This window comes from Hyla sarda, chromosome 2 (genome assembly GCF_029499605.1).
Source record: "Hyla sarda isolate aHylSar1 chromosome 2, aHylSar1.hap1, whole genome shotgun sequence".
Classification (NCBI taxonomy): Eukaryota; Metazoa; Chordata; class Amphibia; order Anura; family Hylidae; genus Hyla; species Hyla sarda.
Window position 1 is genome coordinate 491,357,606 of NC_079190.1, and position 27,878 is coordinate 491,385,483.

At 42.1% G+C, this 27,878-nt stretch overlaps 1 protein-coding gene across 2 annotated transcripts in view; it reads right to left on the bottom strand.

Moving 5' to 3' along the window:
• KCNJ6 (potassium inwardly rectifying channel subfamily J member 6) overlaps window positions 1-27,878 on the bottom strand; it is a 310,982-nt gene that overhangs the window by 101,710 nt on the left and 181,394 nt on the right. The window lies entirely within an intron of this gene.

Here is a 27,878-nt window from a genome sequence, read left to right on the forward strand (position 1 = left end):
GTAGTTATATTCTTGTATATAGGAGCAGAATTATAGTAGTTATATTCTTGTATATAGGAGCAGTATTATAGTAGTTATATTCTTTTACATAGGAGCAGTATTATAGTAGTTATATTCTTGTATAAAGGGGCAGTATTATAGTAGATATATTCTTGTTTATAGGTGCCAGTATTATTGTAGATATATTCTTGTATATAGGAGCAGTATTATAGTAGTTATATTCTTGTATATAGGAGCAGTATTATAGTAGTTATATTCTTGTACATAGGTGGCAGCATTATAGTAGTTATATTCTTGTATATAGGAGCAGTATTATAGTAGTTATATTCTTGTACATAGGGGCCAGTATTATAGTAGTTATATTCTTGTATATAGGAGCAGTATTATAGTAGTTATATTCTTGTATATAGGAGCAGTATTATAGTAGTTATATTCTTGTATATAGGAGCAGTATTATAGTAGTTATATTCTTGTATATAGGAGCAGTATTATAGTAGTTATATTCTTGTACATAGGGGGCAGTATTATAGTAGTTGTATTCTTGTATATAGGAGCAGTATTATAGTAGTTATATTCTTGTATATAGGAGCAGTATTATAATAGTTATATTCTTGTATATAGGAGCAGTAGTATAGTAGTTATATTCTTGTATATAGGAAGTAGTATTATAGTAGTTATATTCTTGTCCATTCATTTTAAAATATATCTGGATTATTATTTACTGTATGTATACAGGTGCAGCTGTGGGTGTTAATATATATTTTAAAATTAAAAAACAAACAAACCCTAGAATGTGATCCCACCAGCGATCCACTGTCATAACACTTCAGGAGCTCCCTCGTCTCTCTATCTGTAGCTATTACCAGTAAAATATGGCAGCCTGAGGGGTAATTTCTATTTGTCTCTGAAGTCCTGTAACTTCTGTTCTCTTTCCTATACCATAAAATATTACAACCATTCTAGGTCTACTGTGGATCTGCACACAAACCTCCCTAGGTTTTATCAAAGCTAAACACCTGTCGTATGTGGCAAAGTTCTTTCTCACGCCATCTCTAATACAATGCCAACAGTGTCATCCTCAATGATAACATTGCCAACCAATGCTCCCAATATTCCACAATAATCCCCGGTAACAGCTACATTACCCCCAGTAACAACCAAAATCCACTTCGTTGCCCATCACTTTGCACTTATTAATATTCACAATGGCCCCAATAATACCCATACTAATTAACGCCCAGTAATAAAAGCCACAGTGCCCCCATTACATTGTAAGCTTCAGTGCCACTTAAAATGCCCCTCAGTGCCAATTATGGTATTCTATTACCAGTAAAAGTACCAGTGCCAGTAAATTGCCATATGTCTGATACCTAAGTCTACAACCAAGTTTCTGCTCCTACCCCAGTCCACTCTGTGAGAGTATGGTCCTACATGTTTCTACTCTCTGAGAGGGAGGATTTTGCCTTTGCAAGAGAGGAGAATGCTGAACAAGGGCCTCTCTGAGTTACACGGATCTCTTTATTGGGCCAAATCTTTTGGTCAATGCTGTCTGTCTGCCATGTCAGGAGGCCATTCCTGGATGCACCTTTCCAAGCCTTGAGTGAAAGAATCCACCACAGAGTGAGTAAAGTCTACATTTGGCACCTTGCACCACAGTGAACCAACCTGTGAACATCCTCATTCAGCAGTTTCAGATTATTTAGACGTTACATGTGCTCAAGCATCTACAGGTTGCTAAATTTGATTTGATGAAGAAACCCAGCACAGTAGAATCAGGGAGGAAGTAAATGCATGATGAGTGAGGGCGGGCTCAGTGCTTGCCTCAGAAACACCCCTTCCTGAGCAGTGGCAGTCAGAATAAGTGAGAAGCAGAGCAGAAGGATTTGTGAGCCAAATACAGAAGCTAGACACATAAAAAAGACATGTGAAGTATCTGCATGACCTAGGGAGAAACACATAAAAGCAGTATTTTTTTCTTATATGACAGGTACACTTTTAAGTGCAAGTCTCAAGTTTCAGGCCAGTTTCAGGCCATGCTGCCGATACAGTTGCCGAGGCAACCGTATCACGCTCAGCGACGTTCTATGTCTTTTCTGTCTCAAAATAGCTCCAGAAAAGTCGATAAACTATAAGCTTTATTTGATATGTTTAAAATAATATAATGATAAAACAATGTGTTCATACACAAATTTGGGAATTAGGGAAAAAAAGTAAGAAAAATAGGGGTCTTATAGGGGGTGCTACACTATATATAAAGCCAAAAACAAAGAGACCCACAATACTAATATTATTTCAAAAAGTATAACAATCTTTATTAGACAATAAAAAACAATTTTAAAAAATTAGAAAAAGACAGAGGATGGCCTTACACAGGAGACAACAGGTGCCAGTGGACCTGGTATGGGTAATGTAGGTATTCAGTCGAGAGTATACATAATATAAGGCTGGCGTAGCTGCATGTTTATAATATCGTAACAATAGATATAATATCTAACATACATTGAAGTCACATAGGAAGCAGCAATGCAATACAACAGACATAAATAGGAAATACCTAAAAAAGACTACCTGTCATATACCCAAAGGCCAGGAGCACCAAGCACCAACACCCCAACGCACGTTTCGCGTATGGGCTTCGACGAAGCCCATACGCGAAACGTGCGTTGGGGTGTTGGTGCTTGGTGCTCCTGGCCTTTGGGTATATGACAGGTAGTCTTTTTTAGGTATTTCCTATTTATGTCTGTTGTATTGCATTGCTGCTTCCTATGTGACTTCAATGTATGTTAGATATTATATCTATTGTTACGATATTATAAACATGCAGCTACGCCAGCCTTATATTATGTATACTCTCGACTGAATACCCACATTACCCATACCAGGTCCACTGGCACCTGTTGTCTCCTGTGTAAGGTCATCCTCTGCCTTTTTCTAATTTTTTAAAATTGTTTTTTATTGTCTAATAAAGATTGTTATACTTTTTGAAATAATATTAGTATTGTGGGTCTCTTTGTTTTTGGCTATATATTGGTACCCCCGGGACCTACATACGGCATGTATTGTTTTGCCGTTTTTGTTGTTTGGCTAAACTATATATAAAGATAGCATCACTCAGGATACTGTACAACCAAGATGATAGCAATCAACTATCCTGCATAACTTTCAATCCCAGTTGTGCAGTCAGCCCTGTTTTTAACAACAAACAATTGTCCCAACATGTTTCCCCCCCCCCCCCAGTGTTGATATTGGGGTTCATCAGGGGACTGACAAACAACAGAACAAAAATTATTGAATAACATCTAAGATTTCCAAAACGGATCAATGTTCAGATATGTATATACCTATGTATAGCAGCACATATGGATAACTATGCTAAGGATTGATACCAAAGTCCGATAAGTTCCAGAATAGTCAGCTGGATGGCTGCTGCAATAGCAAGTTGCTGGTAGAGTCTCCCCACGCTGAAGCTGAAAATCATATTGGCCTGAAATGTGGGACTTGTGCTTTAAAGTACGCGTTTGGCCATCTATAGAAGCCCCTTACAGAGTGAGTTGAGCGGTGGCCAAGCATGTGCCACAATTGACCCCTGATCTTGTGATCGATGGGCATCGGACCCCCATTGATCAGATATTTATTTCTTCAGCAATCGGGTAAAAAGAACAACCAATACCGAAGAGCTTAAAGGGGTTATCCAGGAAAAAACTTTTTTTTTATATATCAACTGGCTCCAGAAAGTTAAACAGATTTGTAAATTACTTCTATTAAAAAATCTTAATCCTTTCAGTACTTATGAGCTTCTGAAGTTTAGGTTGTTCTTTTCTGTCTAAGTAATCTCTGATGACACGTGTCTCGGGAACCGCCCAGTTTCGAAGAGGTTTGCTATGGGAATTTGCTTCTAAACTGGGCGTTTCCCAAGACACGTGTCATCAGAGATTACTTAGACAGAAAAGAACAACCTTAACTTCAGAAGCTCATAAGTACTGAAAGGATTAAGATTTTTTAATAGAAGTAATTTACAAATCTGTTTTACTTTCTGGAACCAGTTGATATATAAAAAAAGTTTTTTCCTGGAATACCCCTTTAAGGGTCAAACAATTCTAGTTTGACCCTTTAAGTAAGATGTGAGCATAAGAATACGCCGGAAATTAACTGTTTAGTACCTAAGACAGTGTTTCCCAACAAGGGTGCCTCCAGCTGTTGCAAAACTACAACTCCCAGCCAAGGGCTGTCCGGGCATGCTAGGAGTTGTAGTTTTACAACAGCTGGAGGCACCCTGGTTGGCAAACACTGACCTAAGACATATCTGTCGATAGGTTCAGCAGCAAATGTAACTGTTGGAAACATTGTATCAATATTTGTAAACAGTTATCTCTGTCGGTTGTCTGTTTCCATGGTTACGGAGTAAGAAGTCGTGCCCTGGTTTTTTCCAAATAACTATATTTGGATTGTAGCGCTAGTGTCAGCTTTCGGATAGGGTCACACGTGCTGTATATTGCTGCTGCTGTTGTCTTGAGTGTCTTCAGAAAGCAGTTACAAAGTCAAATTAACCCCATATGTTTAAAGAGGATGTATGGACATTCACCATGCCACATGGACTCATCCTTATCTCGTTTCGTAATCCAGACCTGAGAACGACATTGTGCATAAATGCCCCAGGAACTGTCACTAGGCCTCAGTGGCCACTTCAGTTCTCTACCCTCCAGGACTGAGGGTCGAGGATGACTTTAATTAAGTGGGGGAGTTTGTGGTAGCCCAGTACGGGAGGTGTTACCCCGTGCTCCTGCTGTCCTGTCAGGCAGCCCCTTCAGTGTCCCCAAACCATGTAAAGTGTTATAAAATGTAATGTTACTTTAAGAGTTATATCATGTGATATGTCATGTGATTATTACACAGGAGGTACCAGTGACCAGGTGATCCCAAGAGTGACCTATGGGCTCCTTGCTAGTCTCCCCCATATAAGCCCTGGGTGGAGCTTCTCTCTCTTGGAGCTTCTCTCTCTCTCTTCTGCTGAGGTCCAGTGCAGTCGCCTAGTGTGTGTGTCCAGAGTGTTGGAGACCTCAAAGTCCAGTCCTGCAGCCACCATCAATTCAAGTAAGATAAAGTCACCACTTTATGAGTCAAGTCAGTCCCTGTCATCTGTCAAGTCAGCGTGGTCTGCATTCAATTGTCCAGTCCTACTACAAGTCCCAGCAAGCCCTTAAGGTCTCTGTGTCACTGGTCACCTCCTTGAGCCCTGGCTGAACTGTATAGACTTTACCATCTGTCTACCCTCAGTAAAGCTACCCTTGTCTGTAACTTGGCGTCAGAGTCTTTATTGCCCTTGTGCCTAGCCCAGGATCCAGCGGTATACCTTCAGGTGGTTATAGGCTAAACCACGCACTGGCGTCACGAACACAAGGGGTTAATGCCATCTTCCCCTAGGGTAACAACATCTGCCCTGCACCACACACCCCGCCACTACCGAAGTAGTTTTCAAATCTGTATAACTTTCTGGCACCAGTTGATTTAAAAACATTAGTTTTCCACCGGAGGACCCCTTTAATATATTTGGGAATTATATGGCATAGACTTATGCGACAATACATACAGTATGGCGAATGGCGACAATACTTATAAGATGATTGTTTGGGGAACATGGATCAGCAAAGACTATCTCCCTATCAAAGGCTTGGATAAGTGTTTCCCAACCAGGGTGCCTCCAGCTGTTGCAAAACTACAACTCCCAGCATGCCCGGACAGTCAACGGCTGTCCGGGCATGCTGGGAGTTGTAGTTTTGCAATAGCTGGAGGCACCCTGGTTGGGATACACTTGCTTGGATGGCTAAAAATTCGACTAATCTCTTTGGCCTCGAGGGTGCAGTCGGACCTTACGCCGGAATAAAAGTGGAACCGCATCTGCACTTTCTATCCCTGTCTTCCTATTTCATCTAGAAAGCGACACGAGAGAGAACAATAACTTTCCTTCCGTTCATGAATTTTCGAGCGTATGAATTTATACAACCTTTTCTCTCTGCCCCATATATTGTTACGACACATACGCGTTTAATCACCGGTTTTAGCTTCAACTAAGAACTGATGGGATGTAGAGAAAAAAAAAATCAGCGTAATTGTAGCTAATATCAGAAACAGAGGGGTGTCAAGCTGATAAAGACATATGGACCTGTGCACCCAGTGTCCCCCCTGAAGCCGATCAGCGGCCGCCATTGGAGAGGTTTTCCAGTTTAACCCATATAGCGCACCTGTCAGAAGATAAGCTTCCCTCTGTGTATGTACATGAGGAGCAGCACTGTTTCTGGCCATTCTATCACCTGTTTATGGTATTTTTCAGCAAATTTCAGCTCTGCAGGCTTCATCTATAATTTACAGTTCTCCCCGAGCTGGTGGGCAGAGCTCCCTCCTCCTCCTCCCTTCATAGACTTCTGCTGCTTGTCTTGCAGACACAGGACGAAGCTGAGCTGATTTTCAGAGAAGACGATTTGACCATCGGAAGGGGGGGGGGGAGGGGGATTAAAGTTTAGGATATTTTTGGTTTTGATATATTTTTGTACGAGATATATTACAAAGCGACTTATGTTGGCTTGTACTATTGATCTATGCGAAGTTTGCTCAAATCAATGTGTCTATTTAAAGGGGTACCCCGGAGGAATAACATTTTTTTTTTTTCAAATCAACTGGCACCAGAAAGTTAAACAGATTTGTAAATCATTTTTATGTAAAAATCCTAATCCTTCCAGTACTTATCAGCTGCTGTATACTACACAGCAAGTTGTATAGTTCTTTTCGGTTTGACCACAGTGCTCTCTGCTGACACCTCTGTCCATCTCAGGAACTGTCCAGAGCAGGAAAGGTTTGCTATGGGGATTTTCTCCTGCTCTGGACAGTTCCTGAGATGGACAGAGGTGTCAGCAGAGAGCACTGTGGTCAGACTGGAAAGAACTATATAATTTCCTCTGTAGATCTCTACCCAGTTATGCAGATCGCCATTCACATCTTTAGGAAAGCTGGGTGGCAACTTCTCTGGGAGCTGCAATAATGGCGGATTTGGCTGCTCTACAGACATAACAAATTATAAAAGGGTTTATTAGAGAAGGTTCACTTTGGGCTGGATCTCCACCTAGTGACCTCAGGATTGATCTGTGGAGAAGAAGTTTCATCCAGCAGAATTGTTGCGAGGTCAGATACACAAGTGACATGACGGAAGATGATGAGACCTGAAGACTCCGCTTTCCTGCCTCCTGATTTACTGCCTGATATTTCTTTTCTTGTAACAATGAGAAGATTACATCTCACAAAGGCAGACGAGACATCTGAGGATCATTGCTCTCCTTTTAACTTCTTTTTTTTTCCCCTGACATTAAAAGTCTTCTTAAGGCATCATGCTGCTTGTGCCAGTGAGCGACCAGACAGCACTCACCATAGGACCCTTTAATATGACAGACGCACCCTACAAACCTGTCCCTTTGATATGTCGTGTTGGCATGTACAGGTGCTGTGATCTAAAGGGGCTCTTTTGGTTCCCTTGAAGTGCAGGGTGTATGTTTAGTCTGGAGTGCCTCCCTATAACAGCAGTCTAGATATGTAACCTTGAGCGCCCCCTATAACAGCAGTTTGTCTGTGTAGTCTGGAGCTCCCCCTAAAGGAAGCCCTGAATAGGAGAATCTCGGACCGGAGGGGCCACATGACAGTGGGATTATGCGCTGGCAGGTCATGGGTTAAGGTCCGATTTGGGTCATGCGGCGGGGGAGAGGCATCGGGGGGAAGATAGGGAAAGGACAGGTGGGGAGGGGCCAGTCGGCAAGCAAGCCAGGGAGAAAATTGTAGCACCTTGTATATAGCTGTAGTTTGGCTTTGTAGTATAAAGCGCCACCTATAACTGCAGTTTGTAGGTGTAGTTGGGAGCACCCCCTATTTAAGCACCTCCTTATTAGCTGTAGTCTGGCTGTGTAGTCTGGAGCGCCCCTATAACAGTAGTGTGGATGTGTAGTTTGGAGCTCCCCCTATAGAAGTGGCTCCTATTTAGCTGTAGTCTGGAGTGCCTCCTATAAATGCAGTTTGTATGTGTAGTTTGGAGTGCCCCCTATGGAAGCACCTCTAATATAGATGCTGTATGTCTGTGTAGTCTGGAGTACCCCCTATAACTGCAGTATGTATGTGTAGTCTGGAGCTTCCCCTATAGAATCCCCTCCTATACAGCTGTAGTCTGGAGTGCCCCCTATAAATGCAGTTTGTATGTGTAGTCTGGAGCTCCCCCTGTAGAATCACCTCCTATACAGCTGTAGTCTGGAGTTGTCCCTATAAATGCAGTTTGTATGTGTAGTTTGGAGTTCCCCCTATAGAATCACCTCCTATTCAGCTGTAGTCTGGAGTGCCCCCTATAAATGCAGTTTGTATGTGTAGTCTGGAGCGCCCCCTATATAATCACCTCCTATACAGCTGTAGTCTGGAGTGCCCCCCTATAAATGCAGTTTGTATGTGCAGTCTGGAGCTCCCCCTATAGAATCACCTCCTATACAGCTGTAGTCTGGAGTGCCCCCTATAAATGCAGTTTATTTGTGTAGTCTGGAGCGCCCCCTATAGAATCACCTCCTATACAGCTGTAGACTGGAGTGCCCCCTATAAATGCAGTTTGTATGTGTAGTCTGGAGCTCCCCCTATAGAATCACCTCCTATACAGCTGTAGTCTGGAGTGCCCCCTATAAATGCAGTTTGTATGTGTAGTTTGGAGTTCCCCCTATAGAATCACCTCCTATACAGCTGTAGTCTGGAGTGCCCCCTATAGATGCAGTTTGTATGTGTAGCCTGGAGCTCCCCCTATAGAATCACCTCCTATACAGCTGTAGTCTGGAGTGTCCCCTATAGATGCAGTTTGTATGTGTAGCCTGGAGCTCCCAGTATAGAATTACCTCCTATACAGCTGTAGTCTGGAGTGCCCCCTATAAATGCAGTTTGTATGTGCAGTTTGGAGCTCCCCCTATAGAACCACCTCCTATACAGCTGTAGTCTGGAGTGCCCCCTATAACTGCAGTTTGTATGTGTAGTTTGGAGCTCCCCCTATAGAATCACCTCCTATACAGCTATAGTCTGGAGTGCCCCCTTTTAAGTGCAGTTTGTATGTGTAGTTTGGAGCTCCCCCTATAGAATCACCTCCTATACAGCTATAGTCTGGAGTGCTCCCTTTTAAGTGCAGTTTGTATGTGTAGTTTGGAGTACCCCCTATGGAAGCTCCTCCTATATAGATGCACTCTGGTTGTGTAGTCTGAGGCGCCCCCTAGTCTGGATGTGTAGTTCGGAGCATCCATTATGCCGCACATCTCACTTTCTCTCTCCCGAACAAATGACACAAGACAATGATTCCAGGTAGGAGCAGAAGACATGGCGGGTCCGGGCCCTTCATAACAGAGAGGAGCCCCTGCCTTAGCTTTACATTTTCCTGTTACTTACAATTCTCCATATATTTCCCCTTAAGGTTTTGCTTAAATCCCAATTGTAAGTATAGCCGGTCAGGCTTCACTGCTTCTGTTGTCCGGACTTAAATAAACCAAATTGCAAATCAACAGGATCCTGAGAGTTTCGCACAGGTCACACTACCGGAACGCTCCGCTCCACTGACCACAAGGAGATTAAGGGATCAGAATTTGGATCAGAAATTTCGGTGCAGCAACCTCTGAGCGGTGATGCCAGGAGAATAAAGCGTGACCACTAAAGTGAATAGACTCTTTAAAGCAGTGGTCTCAAACTATGGCCCTCCAGATGTTGCAAAACCTCAACTCCCAGCATGCCCGGACAGCCATTGGCTGTCCGGGCATGCTGGGAGTTGAAGTTTTGCAACATCTGGGGGGCCACAGTTTAAGACCACTGCTTTAAAGGGGTATCCCACCCATAATTATCTTATACCCTATCCAAGGAATAGGGGATAAGATGTCTGATGGCAGGAGGTCAGGCATGTTGGGACCCCCTGTGATCTCCGCCGCAGCACCCCATAATCGGATGCACGGAACGAACTCCATTCCGTGCCAGATGACGAGTGACCACCGCTATAGACATGAATGGAGGGGGCATGGCGTGACGTCACGAACACGGAAGCCCCAAGCTTCTGTGTTCAGTCCGTCCGCGGTGCCGGCCCGGAGATTGCTGGGGCCCCAGCGTACGGACCCTCCACCATCAGACATCTTATCCCCTATCCTTTGGATAGGAAATAAGATGTTTAGGGGCGGAGTACCCCTTTAGGGAATGTTCACACTACGGATAATGAACGGAATCTCCGCTCGCAGGATTCCGCGAGCGGAGATTCCATTCTGGCGGCTGCCACCGCAATTCTTCGGCGGTAGGACCGCGCGGCACTGCGCCTTCACCATTGACGGCCATGCAGTGTTCGCAGACTTCCGTGCAAAGAATGAACATGTTCTTTCTTTGCGCGGAACAATTTCAGCGGCAGAATTGTCCACCGCTGAAATTCCGCAGTGTGAACGGGTCTCGCGGAAACCCATTCACACTGATGTTTATGTTCACAGCACGTAATTCCGTGAGCGGAATGCCGCGGGAATTACGTAGTGTGCACATACCCTTAAAGTGAACGAGAGCTAAGCTGCAGTAACTCAGGACGGCCACTGCACAATGTACGGCGCTGTCTGCTTCCATTTCTGTTTATCTCTGCATGTTGGTGCTATGGCTCAGGTCTCAGACCACCGCCAGTCAGAAAGTGATGACCTATGAAGAAAAAAAGGGGGCGCTACCAGTGTGTCAGGAAGAGTTCAACTTCATTGTGTAGGATTAGGGGGGGCTCTAGTTATTTTGGGGCAGATTTATCAAAATCTGTCCAGAGGAAAAGTTGCTGAGTTGCCCATAGCAACCAATCAGATCGCTTCTTTCATTTCTCAGGGGGATTTTCAAAACTGAAAGAAGCGATCTGATTGGTTGCTATGGGCAACTCAGCAACTTTTCCTCTGGACAGGATTTGATAAATCTTTTTGATAAATTTTGCATACAATGTGTTATGTCCTATCTGTGTTTCTTTGCTGTGGAGTAAGTGTGGGGGGTGTTGTATCTCTGTATACAGGGGATGTGGACAGTGAGTGTTCAGCTGGAGTCAGATTGTGGTTGTTTTCACACTCGGAGCGTCTGGCATTGGTGATCTTTGGCAGGAGATGCCCACCACACGTATATCCCACAGAAGGATCCATCTGTGCTCCATGCTGCGGAGCTAAAGTCCCATCAGGCAGCCATACAAGGCGTTGCCGCGGTTACATACGCATACTTATTAGCTCAATCTGTGCGTGCCTTAAATAAACTCATCCCAGCCCCCCTGATGAAGGCCGCGGCCCCTCCACCACTAATAAATCATCAAAAAAATGCAAAGTTTATGAAATGAAACAAATTACATCCCACAGCTTCCACCCAGCGGGAAAACATGGAGTGTCCAAGTACAACAGTGGGGAAGGAAGAAACATCTATCTATATATTTGTTTCTCTCATATCTATCTATCTCATATCTATCTATCTCATATATATCTCATATCTATCTATCTATCTCATATCTATCTATCTATCTATCTCATATCTATCTATCTATCTCATATCTATCTATCTCATATCTATCTCATATCTATCTATCTATCTATCTCATATCTATCTATCTATCTATCTCATATCTATCTATCTCATATCTATCTATCAATCTTATATCTCCTATCTATCTATATATCTATCTATCTCATATCTATCTCATATCTATCTATCTATCTATCTATCTCATATCTATCTATCTATCTCATATCTATCTATCTATCTTATATCTCCTATCTATCTTTCTATCTATCTATCTATCTATCTATCTATCTATCTATCTCATATCTATCTATCTATCTATCTCATATCTATCTATCTATCTATCTATCTATCTATCTTATATCTCCTATCTATCTATCTATCTATCTATCTCATATCTATCTATCTATCTATCTTATATCTCCTATCTATCTATCTATCTAAAAAAAAAAAAAAAAAAAAAAAAAAGAAGATCAGGGCAGCACTCCAATAGCGTGAAAAAGGTGAATTTATTCCATCAAAGCAATGTGCAAAACAGCAGCGACGTTTCGATCCTCTCCAGGATCTTCTTACAGCTTGAAAAAGACCCTGCAGAGGATCGAAACGTCGCTGCTGTTTTGCACATTGCTTTGATGGCAAAAATTTCACCTTTTTCACGCTATTGGAGTGCTGCCCTGATCTTTTTTTTTAATCTTTGGATGATTGTTGGACTTGATCCTTTAACAGGTTGCCTGCACCTTACCTTATACTCTTTCATTTTCTTTGTGTGCTGTTGCTTTTTGTTTTTTTGGATATTTTTTTTATCTATCTATCTATCTATTGCATATCTATCTATCTTATATCTCCTATCTATCTATCTCATATCTATCTATATATCTATCTCATATCTATCTATCTCATATCTATCTATCTATCTATCTATCTATCTTATATCTCCTATCTATCTATCTATCTATCTATCTATCTATCTCATATTTATCTGTCATATCTATCTGTCTATCTATCTACAGTGCATAGTGAAAGTATTCGGCCCCCTTGAACTTTTTGACCTTTTGCCACATTTCAGGCTTCAAACATAAAGATATAAAACTGTAATTTTTTGTGAAGAATCAACAACAAATGGGACACAATCATGAAGTGGAATGAAATTTATTGGATATTTAAAACTTTGTTAACAAATAAAAAACTGCAAAATTGGGCGTGCAAAATTATTCAGCCCCTTTACTTTCAGTGCAGCAAACTCTCTCCAGAAGTTCAGTGAGGATCTCTGAATGATCTAATGGTGACCTAAATGACTAATGATGATAAATAGAATCCACCTGTGTGTAATCAAGTCTCCGTATAAATGCACCGGCACTGTGATAGTCTCAGAGGTCCGTTTAAAGCGCAGAGAGCATCATGAAGAACAAGGAACACACCAGGCAGGTCCGAGATACTGTTGTGGAGAAGTTTAAAGCCGGATTTGGATACAAAAAGATTTCCCAAGCTTTAAACATCCCAAGGAGCACTGTGCAAGCGATAATATTGAAATGGAAGGAGTATCAGACCACTGCAAATCTACGACGACCTGGCCGTCCCTCTAAAGTTTCAGCTCATAGAAGGAGAAGACTGATCAGAGATGCAGCCAAGAGGCCCATGATCACTCTGGATGAACTGCAGAGATCTACAGCTGAGGTGGGAGACTCTGTCCATAGGACAACAATCAGTCGTATACTGCACAAATCTGGCCTTTATGGAAGAGTGGCAAGAAGATAGCCATTTCTTAAAGATATCCATAAAAAGTGTTGTTTAAAGTTTGCCACAAGCCACCTGGGAGACACCAAACATGTGGAAGAAGGCGCTCTGGTCAGATGAAACCAAAATCTAACTTTTTGGCAACAATGCAAAACGTTATGTTTGGCCTAAAAGCAACACAGCTCATCACCCTGAACACCCCCCCCCCCCTGTCAAACATGGTGGTGGCAGCATCATGGTTTGGGCTTTTCTTCAGCAGGGGCAGGGAAGATGGTTAAAATTGATGGGAAGATGGATGGAGCCAAATACAGGACCATTCTGGAAGAAAAACTGATGGAGTCTGCAAAAGACCTGAGACTGGGACGGAGATTTGTCTTCCAACAAGACAATGATCCAAAACATAAAGCAAAACCTACAATGGAATGGTTCATAAATAAACATATCCAGGTGTTAGAATGGCCAAGTCCAAGTCCAGACCTGAATCCAATCGAGAATCTGTGGAAAGAACTGAAAACTGCTGTTCACAAACGCTCTCCATCCAACCTCACTGAGCTCCAGCTGTTCACAAACGCTCTCCATCCAACCTCACTGAGCTCCAGCTGTTCACAAACGCTCTCCATCCAACCTCACTGAGCTCCAGCTGTTCACAAACGGTCTCCATCCAACCTCACTGAGCTCCAGCTGTTTACAAACGCTCTCCATCCAACCTCACTGAGCTCCAGCTGTTCAAAAACGTTCTCCATCCAACCTCACTGAGCTCCAGCTGTTCACAAACACTCTCCATCCAACCTCACTGAGCTCCAGCTGTTCACAAACGCTCTGCATCCAACCTCACTGAGCTCCAGCTGTTCACAAACGCTCTGCATCCAACCTCACTGAGCTCCAGCTGTTCACAAACGCTCTCCATCCAACCTCACTGAGCTCCAGCTGTTCACAAACGCTCTGCATCCAACCTCACTGAGCTCCAGCTGTTCACAAACGCTCTCCATCCAACCTCACTGAGCTCCAGCTGTTCACAAACGCTCTCCATCCAACCTCACTGAGCTCCAGCTGTTCACAAACGCTCTCCATCCAACCTCACTGAGCTCCAGCTGTTCACAAACGCTCTCCATCCAACTTCACTGACCTCCAGCTGTTCACAAACGCTCTCCATCCAACCTCACTGAGCTCCAGCTGTTCACAAACGCTCTGCATCCAACCTCACTGAGCTCCAGCTGTTCACAAACGCTCTCCATCCAACCTCACTGAGCTCCAGCTGTTCACAAACGCTCTCCATCCAACCTCACTGAGCTCCAGCTGTTCACAAACGCTCTCCATCCAACCTCACTGAGCTCCAGCTGTTCACAAACGCTCTGCATCCAACCTCACTGAGCTCCAGCTGTTCACAAACGTTCTCCATCCAACCTCACTGACCTCCAGCTGGAGGAGCAAGGAGGAATGGGCAAAAATTTCAGTCTCTCAATGTGCAAAACTGATAGAGACCTACCCCAAGCGACTTACAGCTGTAATCGCAGCAAAAGGTGGCGCTACAAAGTATTAACTGAAGGGGGCTGAATAATTTTGCACGCCCAATTTTTCAGTTTTTTATTTGTTAAAAAAGTTTGAAATATCCAATAAATTTCGTTCCACTTCATGATTGTGTCCCACTTGTTGTTGATTCTTCACAAAAAATTACAGTTTATATCTTTATGTTTGAAGCCTGAAATGAGGCAAAAGGTCGAAATGTTCAAGGGGGCCGAATACTTTCACTATGCACTGTATTTCATATGTATCTATCTATCTCATACCTATCTATCTGATATCTATCTATTTATCTATCTATCTCATATCTATCTATCTATCTATCTCATATCTATCTCATATCTATCTATCTCATATCTATCTATCTATCTATCTATCTATCTATCTCATATCTATCTCATATCTATCTATCTCATATCTATCTATTTATCTCATATCTATCTATCTCATATCTATCTATCTCATATCTATCTATCTATTTATCTATCTATCAGAAAAATGATCTCTCCACAGCACCATTAGTGACAAAAAAGTGTTTTTTATTCCATTTCAGGTGTCTTTACGAGAAGCGACGTTTCATTCCGCTCTACCGGACCTTTCTCAATCAGTGTACAACTAGTGAATATCAAACATTTATAGGGCTATCAATCAAAATACCAAAGTGCATAATAATCAATAAAGTGCATAAATATTCCATAAAAAAGTGTATAAGCATTACATACGTGTTATAATAAAGCAGCATAAGCAAACACAGTCATAATGTCAAAGTGCATATCAAAACATAATAAAATTACATATACATTCATAAGATAGATGCGGAAATACATCTAATTACAAAGGTGCAACACGAGAATAGTTTAAAAACAATAAAAAAATAAAAAAAAACAAAAAACCCAATAGAATAAAATAAAGGTGTCGGGGAGCATACACTCACCGGATGCCATTATTCAGAACTGCTATTACCACGTTAGCGTGGAGAAACATAACAGGGCATGCGCGCCGAGTTCAAAGGGCATATTGAGGAGCATATTACAGCCTATCAGACAAAAGGTTCCCAGTTTCCATGGCGCTATGCGCACCCTCTGGCTGCTCAAGCGCACAAGCAGGAGAGTACACTGCGGCCATCTTTATTAAGGTATCAAGAATCTGTATACTATTAAGCTAGATAAGTCAGGGTATATCACATAATCGTATTGTGTGTTAGTTTATACGTATTTTAAGGTCCCAGGTGGTCTCCCCCACAGAGAGAAAACCACATGGACACCAAAGTACATAAAGCACAAATGAGGTATTACACGTCAGATAATACTTAATGGGACATTTTTGATGTGTCAAAAATGTGTAAATTCCTTCCCCTTGCACATCAGACCACAATTAATGCATAGTCTGCAAGGGAAACTACCTTTGTTTGCCACCGTCAGGTATTTTTGTGAACCGCCTGTATTCAAGGAGATGTCTGCCTTAAAAAGTTTATCTTTAAAGGGGTACTCTGGTCCTGAGACATCTTATCCCACCGCTGGGGACCCCCGCAATCTTGTATTCGCCACCCACCTGTTTGAGCTGCATGCCGCAGTGCCAGCTATCCTTTGGATAGGGGATAAGATGTGTCAGGACCAGAGTACCCCTTTAAGATTGGTTGGTCTTCTGTGGCAACAAATCAACTTTGGTGCCCATGTGGTCTCCTCTATGTGGGGGAGACCACCTGGGACCTTAAGACACGTATAAACCAACACAGATATACAATACGAAAAAAGAAACTCAATTACCTGTGTCTAGTCATTTTTCCATGATGGGCCATACAGTAAGCCCTGGAGGGGAAAGCATTGGACTGTAGGGGCACATGACAGGGGGATGATGGCCGGCAGTGAAGGGGTTAAGGGGGAGGTTAGCAGAGCAGCAGGGATTGGCTGGGGGGAGTAAGGGGAGGAGCAGACAAGGAAGTCAAGCTCGGGCAGGAAGAGAACGAGGCAGTCGGTGCGGCAACGGAGAAGAAGCCCGCCCACCCGCCCATTTTGGTTACTTTGTCGCGGCAGCGTAAGGGGCAGGAGAAGGACCTAGAGGCACCACTGTACGATAAAGGTAATTTGGAAGGTAAAAGGGGGCGTGGAGGTACACGCACTGGTGGCACGGTCTCTGTGGCAAGGGGGGCCCAGAGAGGATACGGGGCTCTGAAGGGGGTGCTCCCAGGCTAGGCGTTGGACGGCTGGGGGTAAAAGTAGGACGCCCCAGGAAGTTAATGGATGGATTTGGAAACTGGTGTGGATGGTGCCTCTGGGTCCTCTTCTATATTTATTTTTCAAATGGGGTTGTTCAAGTTCATTGTTGTATGATGTTCATACAGAGTTATTTATAAAAGTTGCAATGTTTTAATTGTTGGAAATAAAATTGGGCTGCTGTGGCCTTTTTGTACCATAAATATGTGTCTGTCTTTAATGATGGGGGATGGTTGGGTAAAGGGTTTAGGGTACTGAGACCAGGCAGCTAGAATCTCCCATAGTCATGAAAAAGACTTGAGATCAGTGGCGGATCCAGGGGGGGGGGGTTATGGGGGGCACAGGATGGGACATTACTACTATATACGAGTGGCACAGAGTATAAGGAATTTCTGGGGTAGTACGGTTTTCATTAGCCACAATACATCACGGTATTGTATTCAGAGGGATATTTAGAGCATACAGTGTGTGGTAGTATTATATTCAGAGGGTGCAATGTGTGGCAGTATTATATTCAGGGTACAGTGTGTGGCAGTATTATATTCAGTTGGTACAGTGTGTGGCAGTATTATATTCAGGGGGTACAGTGTGTGGTAGTATTATATTAAGAGGGTACAGTGTGTGGCAGTATTGTATTCAAAGGGTAAAGTGAGTTGTAGTATATTCGGAGGGTACAGTGTGTCAGAATTATATTCAAAGGATATGGTGTTTGGCAGTATTATAATAATACTTTTTTCATATAGAGGATCAGAATCCGCTGACATAGTGAGGACTACTTAGGTCATACTGGGAGCTGTAGTTTTAAATGGTAAAAACTTCTTTAGCACTTTCCCATTCTGTGGCAATTGGTGTATTTGATTATTATACTGGATACATTTAATACTATTGCAAGTTCTTTAAGAAACACCTTATTTTCTGTCCACCAAAACGAAATTCTGTAATAGTGCCCCTCCCGAGACTAGACTCTGGATCCGCCCCTGGTTGAGATTCATGATAGTTGACCATGTCCCTATACCTCAGTGCTTCTCAACTGGCCCATGACGACCAATCAACTTTCCAGGAAACTGTTCATCTAGGAATCTAGGAATTCCCTGAGTTTTTCCAGCAAGATGGTGACCACCCCATAATGGGTGTCAGGTCCGAGCATTCCTAGATGAACAGTTTCCTGGAAAGTGGATTGGTCGTCGTGGGCCAGTTGAATGGCCCCTAAGGCCTCCCGATCTGACCCCCTTAGACTTTTATCTTTGGGGTCATCTGAAGGCAATTGTCTATGCTGTGAAGATATTATGTTTTGATATGCACTTTGACATTATGACTGTGTTTGCTTATGCTGCTTTATTATAACACGTATGTAATGCTTATACACCTTTTATGGAATATTTATGCACTTTATTGATTATTATGCACTTTGGTATTTTGATTGATAGCCCTATAAATGTTTGATATTCACTAGTTGTACACTGATTGAGAAAGGTCCGGTAGAGCGGAACGAAACGTCGCTGCTTGTAAAGACACCTGAAATGGAATAAAAAACACTTTTTTTGTCACTAATGGTGCTGTGGAGAGATCATTTTTCTGTTTGAAGCAAAAGCCTCTGACCCAGGCTCCAGATTCTGCCTGCACCTTAATTAAGATTTTTTCTACTTCTGCCCGATGGTTTGGATGTGCTGCTTTTCTTCCCCTTCTGCCTATCTATCTCCTATCTATCTATCTTATATCTATCTATCTATCTATCTATCTCATATCTATTTATCTATCTTATTTCTATCTATCTCCTACCTATCTATCTATCTATCTCATATCTATCTATCTATTTATCTATCTCATATCTATCTATCTATCTCATATCTATCTATCTATCTCATATCTATCTATCTCATATCTATCTATCTATCTATCTCATATCTATCTATTTATCTATCTCATATCTATCTATCTCATATCTATCTATCTATCTATCTATCTCATATCTATCTATCTTATTTCTATCTATCTCCTACCTATCTATCTATCTATCTCATATCTATCTATCTTATTTCTATCTATCTCATATCTATCTATCTATCAATCAATCTATCTCCTATCCAGTGGCGTACCAAGGGGGGGGGGGGGGGGGGCGCTATCTATCTATCATCTATCTTATATCTATCTATATCTATCTATCTATCTATCTCATATCTATCTATCTCATATCTATCTATCTCATATCTGTCTATCTATCTAATATCTATCTATTTATCTCATATCTATCTATCTCATATCTATCTATCTATCTCATATCTATCTCGTATCTATATATATATCTATCTATCTCATATCTATCTATCTATCTCATACCTATCTATCTATCTATCTAATATCTATCTATCTTCTATCTATCTAATATCTATCTATCTTATTTCTATCTGTCTCATATCTATCTATATATCTATCTCATATCTATCTATCTATCTCATATCTATCTATCATCTATCTATCTCATATCTATCTATCTCCTATCTATCTCATATCTATCTATCTATCTATCTATCTATCTCATATCTATCTATCTATCTCATATCTATCTATCTATCTCATATCTATCTCGTATCTATATATATATATATATCTATCTCATATCTATCTATCTATCTATCTATATCATACCTATCTATCTATCTATCTATCTAATATCTATCTATCTTCTATCTATCTAATATCTATCTATCTTATTTCTATCTATCTCATATCTATCTATATATCTATCTCATATCTATCTATCTCATATCTATCTATCATCTATCTATCTCATATCTATCTATCTCCTATCTATCTCATATCTATCTATCTATCTCCTATCTATCTCATATCTATCTATCTATCTATCTATCTATGGCCTCTATATTGTATTATTATACGTTGCTGTCATCAGTCGTTGTGTCTTTTCTTGTCGCCCCCATTTGTATAGAGCCTCATTGACACCTGTCATGTCTGTGCCGGCCGCCGTCCTCACATCCTTATCCCATGTGACAGCGGATAATCACTTTCTGCATTGTCGCTAACCTCACATCACTGCTCCCCCATCGTCCTGCTGCCTTAATCCTGTTTTCCCCGAGAAGACCCGACATTTCATTAAATAGATGGTGACAATGGCCGCTGCATCCAGTAATACATCCTTGTCAGGAGCAGGGTGACAGTGCAGACTGAAGATCTATGGGATCAGATCCCAGCAAAGGGTGAAGTAATGAGGACAGAAGGGCCGGCGCCCGGTGCAGCCTGTGATCTCCGGAAATGAATGGACCTCTCTGAGGATTGTGCACTGACTGCTCTCATTCATTCCATATGGTTAAAGTGGTTTTAACTTATAATACACTTGTGTAGCTTCCAGCTGAGCCTTGTCCGTCCACATTGTTTGTTCTAAGATGTTCTGCAGCTTATACTACTTATGGTAGGGAAACCTTGTGTGGACATTCTGAATAATCAGGCGGGCGGTAGGACCACTCGGAAATGTACCATCTCATAGACAGCAATGCATTCCCGACTGAAATCCGCAAAAAAAAGAATAGTCAAGTTTTGCAGATACCAGAATCGAGATTTCAGCTGCAGAAACATTTACCATGGAAATCAATGGTAGAGGTCGACACCCGCTATCTGGCTGGAGAGCCTGGCCCCCGTACAGAGAGATCGCAGGGGGCCCCAGCGGTGGGACCCCCCGCGATCTCAAACTTATCCCCTATCCTTAGGATAGGGGATAAGTTTTTCACCACTGGACTACTCCTTTAAACATTGTGCTCTGGCATCTGACACTTTTGTACATGTACCATTAGGGGGTGTAGGTTTGTGTAAAAAAAAGTTCTAAATTAAATTTTGGACAAATAATAAAGACCGCTCCACTACAAAAAGTGTTGTACAGTGCACCAGACAGTAGACAACTTTGAAAGATGTTCTACCGAAAATTGAGCAAAATTTGCAAGGACATTTAGAACATTGAAATGGTGTAAAGCCAATGATAAATGTCCCACAATGCCCTAAAAAGTAACATGGAGCCGCACTTTCTTGGTGTTCAAAGGAGCAGCTAACTGTGGCACAGGTAAAGAGTAGTACAGAACATGTAATACCTCCCTGTACTGTAGGGGGCGCTACCTGACAGCCAGTCAGTGCATACGCTTCAGTAATACAGGGGTTTTACTAGTGAAAGGCTTATTCTGATTGGTCGGTTCTTTCAGCCATTGACCTGATCTGGACTGTCCGTACCATTGTATGTTGAGTCTGGTTTCAAGTTACAATGGTCTAGAATAGACCACTGTATGTTGAAAATATTGTATGTTGAGGCCATTGTAAGTTGAGAGATCACTGTATCAGAAAAAAACAATAATTGACACACCAGACTTCAGGTCAATAGATGGCAGCACTGAGTTGAACACTTTCGAAAAAGCATTCACATGCTGCTGCTCTGAAGGGAAGGAGCAATATGGCCTCATTCACACGGTGGAATCTCTGAGCCGAATCTGGTAGAAAAATTCAGCTCAGTTGCAGGGGAGATGAAAGGAGAATGATGTGGAACATGGAAGGATAAAGGGGAGTAACGATGTGGCACAGGGGGTAATAAAGGGGTAATGAAGTGGTCATATGGATTTAATCAGATAGCCTGGTAAGTATCCTACTCCCGTCCAAATTCGGTATAGTTCTTGATTAGATTACGTGCATGCACCGTAAGTAAATCACACAGACACACACATGGTCAGTGGTAAAATACTTCTAACCTTTGTTAGGCTGTCCACTTGGTTATATAACCTCTATATTTAGCATAAGTTCCCACCCTCACTAGGGGGATAAGTATAGCTGTGGCATACCTTATACGGTATGCTTTTCCTGAAATGTTTAGCGGACTATGAAGTCTTTGTCCAGGAACTCTACTCGATGGGAGAGGGGGAGCAAGGAGCAGAGTAGCAGGAGGAGAATGGAGGCCCCTAAAATGAACATTTTATGTATACACATACATAAGCATATATATATATATATATATATATATATATATATATATATATACACACATATGTACAGTGACCCCCCCGACCTACGATGGCCCCAACATGCGATCATTTCAAGATACGATGGCCTCTCAGAGGCCATCACATGTTGAAGGCAGCATTGACATACGATGCTTTTGTATGTTGGGGCTATCGGATACACGGCTATCCGGCAGCGCAGACTGCTTCAGCTGCCACCGGATAGCCGTTTAAGGTGCCCTGTGTGGTCCGGTGATGATCACTCACCTGTCCCCGACGTTCCGGACCATCCTCTTTGGGATCCCCTGCATCGCTCTCCGTCGTCGTCATCACGTCGCCGCGCGCGCCGCCCCGTCATCCAATAGGAGCGCCATGCGCAGCGACGGGATGGCGGCGATGAAGAGCAACAATCCCGGGCAGCAGAGATGGTCTGGAGCGGCGGGGACACCCTGGGGACTCGGCAACAGCGATGGAGGGCGACATCCAGGGCAGCGGTGACAGTCCGGAGCGGCGGGGACAGGTGAGTATAACTTCCTATTCTTTTCATTGCACGGATCCCTCAACATACGATGGTTTCAACTAACGATGGTTCATTTGAAACGAATTACCATCGTATGTTGAGGGACCACTGTAGATCCATTACAATGGCACAGAGGGCGATCAAGGGTGTGGAGGTGGCACAAGGGGGGAGGGATCAAGGGGGGGGAAATGAAATGTCATAGGGGGATAGAGGTGAGGATTGAAATAGTACATTAAGGTAGCAGCCACATTTGTAATGCTGATACTGGTATCAGATGTGTCGCAGGACATGCAACATGATACGTGTAATTGGTGGTATGGCGAAGGGTGTGTCACCAAACTACACACATGTAAATAGGTGTCACCAACATGAAAAGTTTGAAAAGCTCTGCAGTTTGCTAAACTTGCCATCATATCCAGTCACTGGAGCTAAGGAGGCGCAGAGATAACAGGACTGTAAATGACAAATGGCGCTGGTTTCCTCAAGAATCAGAATAACTTTTTGCTGTATCCTCACCCTCAGGATGCAGATACAGTTGAAACTATCGGAGAAAACCCAAGAAACAAAAAGGCGTTTATGAATCAATAATTAAACACTTTATTAATTTACCTTAGTAAAAAAAAAAGAACATACATTTAAAATTCATAAAATACAAATATGGGGAAAATGAGACTGGTGGAAAACCGAACAAAAAATGGAAGCATACATAGAAAATGTGACAACAATGTTGAAAATTGTAATGTAACAAGTCTAGGTACCACAAACAAAAGTTACATGCTATAAAGTAATGAAGGCAAAAAACACCAAAGGTAGAGGCCAAAAAAAAGTGCTGTGCAAAAAGATGTCTATCACATAAACAAACATGTAGAGCCACAAAGTATTAGTATACAATAGATAGTAGCAATGATTACCAAGTGGACTGGGTACAGATGCCCCAGAAGAAGCTTTGAGCGAAACGTCGGGTGGTGGAAGCACACTGTCTGTACCCGTTCCACTTGGTAATCATTGCTACTATCTATTGTATACTAATACTTTGTGGCTCTACATGTTTATTTATGTGATAGGCATCTCTTTGCCTTCCACTTTTTGCACAGCACTTTTGGCACTTTTTTTTGGCCTCTACCTTTGGCGTTTTTTGCCTTCATTACTTTAAAGCATGTAGACCCCACTTTTGTTTGTGGTACCTAGACTTGTTACATTACAATTTTCAACATTGTGGTCACATTTTCTATGGATGCTTCCATTTTTTGTTCGGTTTTCCCACCAGTCTCGTTCTCCCTATATATGTATTTTATGAATTTTAAATGTATGTTCTTTTTTCTTACTACGGTAAATTAATAAAGTGTGTAATTATTGATTCATAAACGCCTTTTCGTTTCTTTGGTTTTCTCTGACATTGTTGGGCGTGCATCAGTCACGCATGGGGATTATTTAGGTTCACAGTTGAAACTATGAAGGAGCGGTGAGCCATCAGCTGTTGTTAGCTGCAGGATAACGTAAGAAAATAGGAGGTTGCACTCACCATCTAGTAATCTTTATTTTACTTGAGTACATTACAGTATGTGCGGAGCAGGCAGAGAAAAGCCGGCACTTGCACAGCCGAAGGGGATTGAGTTCACAGCTAAGCACTGACCATAAAAGAACTTAGCTGATTCGGGGTGCATACTCCTGCTCAAATAGTTACAAGATAACGTAAGAAAAAAGGAGGTTGCACTCACCATCTAGTAATCTTTATTTTACTTGAGTCCATAAGGCATATTACAGTACATCCGGAGCAGGCAGAGAAAAGCCGGCACTTGCACAGCTGAAGGGGATTGAGTTCACAGCTAAGCACTGACCATAAAAGAACTTGGCTGATTGAGGGTGCATACTCCTGCTCAAATAGTTACAAGATAAAGTAAGAAAAAAGGAGGTTGCACTCACCATCTAGTAATCTTTATTTTACTTGAGTCCATAAGGCATATTACAGTACGTCCGGAGCAGGCAGAGAAAAGCCTCCGGCTTTTCTCTGCCTGCTCCGCACGTACTGTAATATACTGTAATGTACTCAAGTAAAATAAAGATTACTAGATGGTGAGTGCAACCTCCTTTTTTCTTACTTTATCTTGTGACTATTTGAGCATGAATATGCACCCCGGACTTCAGGATCAGGCAGGTCCTTTTATGGTCAGTGCTTAGCTGTGAACTCAATCCCCTTTGGCTGTGCAAGTGCCGATTCATTTACTCTCCTATGAACTAGCTATTAGCTGCAGAGCATACCCGTAAATCAATGATTCGTAGTTGAGCTTGCCTAATTTGTAGGGAGGGAGGGGTGTACTGTACTAATAAAAACTTTGTACTGGGCCCACCAATTCTTTTTTGAAAGACCCCTTGCCATCATATCCAGTCGATGAAGTAAGGACCTATAAAGAGAACTGTGATTGGCCAAATAAAAAATAGTGCTCCTGTACCAGTCCCGGACTGTAGTGCCTCTTTCAGCTGTGTCCATTTCCTCAGGACATAGATACAGTTGAAAACTATGTGGTGCAGAGATTCATTGGCTCAGCTATCTGGCATCCCTGCAAGTCAATTACTGTAGGTGAGCATGCCTGATTTGTGGGGGTGGGCACTAACAAAAACTTTGTACTGGGTCTTATTGAAAATTGGCGTGACTCTTACAAATGTTATATCGGTCCAGTAGCCTCATCCTAAATCTATAGATCCTTTAGTACATAATTGGGGAGATTTATCAAAACCTGTGCAAAGGAAAAGTTGCCCAGTTGCCCATAGCAACCAATCAGATCGCTTCTTTCATTTTGCAGAGGCCTTGTTAAAAATGAAAGAAGAGATCTGATTGGTTGCTATGGGCTACTGGGCATCTTTTCCTCGGGACAAGTATCCTCCAATGTATCATTGAAAATAAAAAAAAGAAATAAATTATGGAATACATAAATTGTCAAATCAAAACACCGTTGGGACCTTCCAGACCCTTTTACCCACTACAGAAGAAAACAAAGGATTACATAGGTGAGCAGTGCACCATCTATTTCTATATTGATCTATGTTAAATGGTACTCACAAACATTGAGAAGAGAACGCCAGCTACTACTACTACTACTATATAAAGACTATAAAAAGACGAGATGGTCCAGCGCTTCAAGTCGGTAAATAAGTGAGGAATTTATTATCAAGTTACATACAGGTACAGATAAAGTGACGCGTTTTGGCTGCTAGTTCACAGCCTTAGTCATACAAAGTTTGTATGACTAAGGCTGTGAACTAGCAGCCGAAATGCGTCACTTTATGCTGCGGATCTGCTGCTGAAGGACCGCTGTATGATGTCTTTACAGGTGCCTGCTCGCAGTGGCAATCCGCCCCTACGAGCAGACACACTGCGATGTGCGAGTCGCCGCGTGCATGCGCAGTATACTCACACATCGTGGCTGCTCTCGGCCTAGCTCAGGGAGCAAGGGGAGCGGCAGCGATGGGTGCGAGTACACGGCGCATGCGCAGCAACTCGCACATCGCAGCAGTGTGTCTGCTCGTAGCGGCGTATTGCCGCTGCGAGAAGGCCCATCTAAAGGCCCCCTGTAGGGGTCCTTCAGCGGCGGATCTGCAGGGAAAAATACGCTGATCGCCAGAATAAAGGGGCACAAACTTTCTGCTTGTAAAAGCAGAGCAAGAAGTATATGGATTTAATAAAACTGGTAAAAACTTTCTGCAAATCCATATAATGCTCGAGAGAAGCGTAGCAGAATAACAAAGAACTAATGGGGGCATTTATCATTGTCTTTAGAGCTGTTTTTGTGTGTAGATTTGTCTCTATTTCGGCGCAGTGCGGCACCTAAGGCTATTTTTTTGCGCCTTTTCGATTTACAGTTTTTTTTTTTTAATTTAAAAAGAGCCTACAGACCAGCTGTTAAGGGTTAATCTTGTGCAGTGGTAATGAATTTATCAACTGCGACTTTCGCAAAAATGTCACAAAACTCACCAAAAAGTCGCAATTTTACATCACAGCCTGCATAACTTTTGGTGTATGTGAAGAGTGAGATTTCAGAAAATGTGTATCCTCCACAAAATGTATCAAATGCTCTGTGACCATTTAATAAATTTGGCACGCAAAGAAACACGCAAAAAAAAAAAAAGAACTAAAAAATGAACTAAATCGCACACATCTTAGTAAATATCCCCCTAAGTGCCCACCCGAGTGCTTCTGCCCCTTTTTTCTAGTGTGTACCCAATTCAGATTTTTGCTATGGGACCCAGCCTTCTCTAGTTAGGCCCCTGGCTTAAAGTCAGTGTTTTGTTCCAAAAATAAGTCATGGAAATTGACTGGGAATGTATGCCAAATCGGAGATCTCTTTTTATAAGGAAAAAATACCCATCTGCAGACAGTCGTCTGGGGGTATTGCTCCTTGTCAGTTTATAATGCTAACCTTAAGTTCTCTGGCATGGCATACATTCCCAGTTAGTTTCCAAGACTCCTAATTGGATGCCACTTGTAAAAAGGGGTGTGAGATCTGCTGTACATGTAGATATAATAGGTTGACTTTTCCATTTGTAAAATTCTAATATTAAAATACATTTTTTCAGAGAGAAATATTTTGCTCAATAATGAGCCCTCGCTCCTTTGGGACTATGCTGATTTTTTAAGCCTTTCTACAGGGAAATGTATTAGTCATTGAGGTAAAACATGTCTAATTATTCGGCTATAAACATCTTAATTCCCTCAGAATTAGGGACTAGGAGGAAAACAAACCCTGTTAGTCATTTAATGCCAACTACTAGTCATATATAGAGAGAGTGGTCATCACCTGTACTCAGGAGCCATTTTCCTAGGTCAGTCAGACCACTTTGTTTATATTGGACTATTAATTCATTACACAGTGTTTGGAGAACCATCATGTCCAAAATTTAGTCCGATCTGTGGTCATAATATTATAGCATAAGAGGGAGGGACCGGATTGATATATATATATATATATATATATATATATATATATATATATTTGACTATGCTAAAGGGGCTGTAAAGTTAGTGTAGTTTATAATATAGTGTCTGTACCTGTGTTTCATGGTGGTCTCGCAAATCTTGATTTGATTTAGATTTTTTGAAACATTACATCACTAGGCAGGTGATCAGACGGAGCATGTCTGCTTCAATGGGTGGAGCGACCGCTGGGTGGGAGGGAGATAATTCTGCAAGAATTTGCAACAGCTGGAGGCAGCCTGGTCAGAAAACACTGGTCTATGGCATTGAAGGGAGCACAGGTGTGTTTTAATGGGTGAGGTGGCTGATGTGTGGGAGGGAGAAAAGTGACCTAACACTCACAAACAAGGAATCATGGGATGTGTAGTTTATGAGAACAAACTCCAACA